At 41.5% G+C, this 4,041-nt stretch overlaps 1 pseudogene across 1 annotated transcript; it reads left to right on the top strand.

The window, feature by feature from the left end:
* The first annotated feature begins 811 nt into the window (after positions 1-811).
* Positions 812-1,242, top strand: LOC307106015 (small ribosomal subunit protein bS18m-like; annotated as a pseudogene). Its single transcript has one exon. The product of its transcript is annotated as a small ribosomal subunit protein bS18m-like (transcript).
* Positions 1,243-4,041: the final 2,799 nt, after the last annotated feature.

Raw genomic sequence — 4,041 nt, 5'->3', positions numbered from 1 at the left:
CTGGTTGGGAGTATGGGCTCTGGATTGGTGGGTTGCAGGTGAATTGTTTGCTATCTTTAGGAATTAGCTGACTCTGGAAGGGACAATCTCTCCAGAGTCAGCAAGGCCCCAAGATGTCAAAGCATTGAAAACACAGAATAAAAGATATGATAAATACACCCTCCCATCACATCTCCCAGTCTACAGAGCATTTTCACTTTTATGAGCCTGTATCTTCTTCACTACTTCCCTGAGAAAGAAAAAACTGGGGGCAAATATCTATGGGCCCAGTTCCCTGAAGCTTTACTTGGATAAACCAACTACCCAAGGGTCACCCATGGCTCTTTAGTGGACAAGAATTTGGATCTTCCAACTACCAAACCAAAGCAGTTCTCCTCTACAACACTCAACAGACAACTTCATAAATACTAGAGGCCCAGTGCACGGATTCGTGGACCGGTGAGGTCCCTCAGCCTGGCCTGCACCCTCTTGCAATCCAGGATCCCTCAGGAGACGTCCGAGGCCCAGTGCATGGATTCAGCCTGATCTCCGCAGGCCAGGCCGCGGGACCCCACCAGTGCATGAATCCATGCACCGGACCTCTAGTATGCATATAAGATCTTTGGTTAATCTCTTCCACCCTCCACCCTCTCCCCTTCCCTCTGAGATTCATCAGTCTGTTCCATGTTTCCATGCCTGTGTGTTGAGCATCTGCCCTCTGGTGGTCAGTGCACATCATAGCTACTGGTCAAACAGTTGCTTAAGCTTTTATATATATAGATATCTACTTGTTGATAGAAAAGAGGGGTAGGGAGTAGAGGGCTGAGGAAGCATGGCATCTGTGGTTGCTGTTTGCAGTGGTCTGGGGAGGAAAAGGTTCACGCACTTCCTAATGGCTGCTGTCAGCTGCCCAACCCAGGAATTCAAACGGTGCTGTGGAGAAGTTGTTCATAATATAAACAGGTAACCAGCAATGAGGACCTGCCCATTCTAATGGGAAATCCTTATAAGGAGCCTCTTAAAAAGTATATCTTGTGTGGAAAACGTGTAGATTATAAGAATGTACAGCTTTTGTTTCAGTTTATTTCTCCATTTACTGGACACATTCATGGAAGGCACTTAACAGGTTTTTGTGGGAAGAAACAAAAAGAAATCACAAAAGTAATTAAGAAAACTCAAATAATGGGGTTTATGCCAATTATATACAAGGATCCTAAGCATCTCAAAGACCGTAAAGTTTGTAACATCAAATATCAGGAGTAAATTATATAAAGTTATCATAAATAAACTTATATTAAAATTTTAAAAAAAGAAAAGAGGGGTGGGTAGAAGGAGTTCGAGGAATTTCCCATCCTGATCAAGCTGGCTGAAAACTCCCTGCCTTAGCAAAGAGCTAAGTATTAAAGGCATTAAAGCTCCCCCTTTTTTTTTTAATTTATTTCAGAGAGAAAGGGAGAGGGAGAGAGAGATAGAAACATAAATGATGAGAGAGAATCCTTGATCAGCTGCCTCCTGCACGCCCCCTATGAGGATCAAGCCTGCAATCCAGGCATGTGCTCTTGACTGGAATTGAACCCAGGATCCTTCAGTCTGCAAGCCAACATTCTATCCACTGAGCCAAACTGGCGAGGGCTTAATGCTCCCTTTTAAAATGCAAATATCATCTAGAAAAGTTGACACATTAACCACCGCCTTTCATTAGTCTCTTAGTCCAGAGCAGTTTGCCAATCACTAACTTTTCTCCATGCCACTCAAAGAACGTTAACTTGGGATATGTCTGGACTAGACACTGATTGGGGACAGCATCTGGCAGGACACCTGTGTTCTGACTTCAGTGTTTTCACCTGAAAAATGGGTGGGCTGGATTTGATTACAAAATCCTGAGGTCAGTGCTCCATTTCCATCAGAAGGTCAACTCTAGCCTGTACAGGTCCTGGGAATCCTGGCCTGACAGTGTCCCGACCCAGATCCATCTCTGTTTGTCATTTTAATCCAAATCTCTTTGTTCTGTTAGGCAGCTGTGTAGGGTGTTTTACTCTTTTAATAGGTAGATCTTTTTGAAGTTCTCATTTAAAATAATTTGATATTCAAGCAGTATGTGTGTGGTTGAAAGTCATAAAATTATTCATTTGGAAGACTTCTCCTTTTCTCTCAGATACCAATTGAAGTGTGTAGCAGTCCCCTCGAGCAAAGCTCGCTGCCTAGGAAGCCTTTTCTTCATAATGCTTTGCCACTATCACTAAATTGAGTTATTCCGACAGCCTTTGATGCGCTAGGTTTTTTTCCTAAGTGTGCATGTGAAAGCTGAACAGCAACATAATTTAATTCTTCAAGATTTACTTTTAAATCGCCAGGGTGGTTCTTCTAGGGGACAGAGAGTTGACCCCATTTTCTCAAGTTGAAATTGATTTAGGTGGAACAATTCTTGGAATTTGAATTAGATATTTTTCTCCTTATCAGCATGAACTTTAAGCTTCATTTTCCAGCAGCTGGGAACATCTGTGCTACCTATGAATCACAAGTGATTTGAGGAAACCAAGTGTGGGCAAAGAAGCTATTCACCACTCACTGAATTCTCTTGGCAAAATTCTTCATGATGATCTGAATTGATGTCTAGATACAATTGTGTTACGTGTCTGAATTCCTTTTACAAAAGGAAAATGAGACAATTATCAATGTAATCAAAACAACACAACCATTTTACTGTTGAATAAGAAATCTTTCTGTAAACACTATGGCATATTATTATTCTGGAATAAAAAAAATATTTACCATGAGGGAATTCTATTGAAAAACATGTCATGGAAAGTTAAGGGCTGTCTTCCTCTAAACTCCAATGTGCACCTCCAGCATTAAAGGCTGATTATTTCTTCAATGAGCAAGGGACAAATTTACCTGTTTATAATGAAGCACGCCCCTCCCTTACATCCACAAGCTGTTTCTCCACACAGGGATTGGGTTTGCGTATATAATTTTTCCTTACCGTTTGTCAATTACCCTTAGTAATAAAAATAGCAACTTAGGTTCTCCCAATGAAAGAGGATTCTCTGAAAACTGATTAAAGAATGAAAGCAGGAGATGGCTTAACTTATAGATCAAGGACGAAAAGCAGAGTATCTCTGGTGACATCCCCCTACAACTCCAATGGCCCTCAGCTGCCTGCAGAGTCATACCTTTATTTATTTGACCATCTAGGCACCCAGTGAATTAAACTCCCTGGTGTCCAACTGTCCTCTCATACTCTCAAGTTAAGCTTTTTTAGGAGTACAAAGAAGTGCTGGTGTGGATCCCCAAACCAGATTCCTAGGAGGATGTCAATTTCATAAACGTTTTAAAGATTCAGACTGGACCAGGGTCTCATGAGATGTTTTCTCTCCCCACCAATGCAACAGAAACATCTCTAGCCAGAGAGAAAAGACTGAGACATCCTCATATCAACTCAAAATACCTCTTGAGCACCAATTATATGCCCAGCACTGTGGCCAAGGATTCAGGCATAAGATGACACAGGTCCTGCTCCAGCACACATTAAGCACTTGGTATTTATTGAATGAAGAATTCGCTGAAGAAGATGGCAGTGTGAACATGATGAATTAACAGAAAGACACTGAGCTCAGAGAAATTGCTCAGGGAAACTTTAGAAGAGCTAATGACTAGCTAGATGGAGAAACTAAAGAGAATGGAAATTGAACTATGACCCCAAAGGTTTCAAACCTTGGGGCCTAGATAACACAAATACCATGGATCCAAATAGGAGATTTGGAGGAAAGAAGTCAAGCACAATTTAGTTTACAGTAATAGCGCAGATAAGTACCCTACCTCTCCTCATGCAGCACTAGTCCAGAGCTGGCACAAACTGCCCTAAGACTGATCCCCAAGGCAGCCCCAAGGGGAGGATTCTGGAATCCTCACAAAAATTCTCACAGTGGGGGTTTCATTAAAGGCCTTTATTTCAACCACCCATATGATTTAATTTAATTTATGAGTTTTGTTAGCCAGATTTTCTTTATATGGTCCCCAAATCTGCCTCTCTGTAATAACTCAGTTAGATTATGTCGTTTC

Source organism: Cnephaeus nilssonii (assembly GCF_951640355.1).
Source record: "Cnephaeus nilssonii genome assembly, chromosome: 10".
In the NCBI taxonomy this organism is placed as follows: domain Eukaryota; kingdom Metazoa; phylum Chordata; class Mammalia; order Chiroptera; family Vespertilionidae; genus Cnephaeus; species Cnephaeus nilssonii.
Note: the sequence above shows the minus strand (reverse complement) of the source record. Positions and strands in the feature narration are given on the sequence as shown.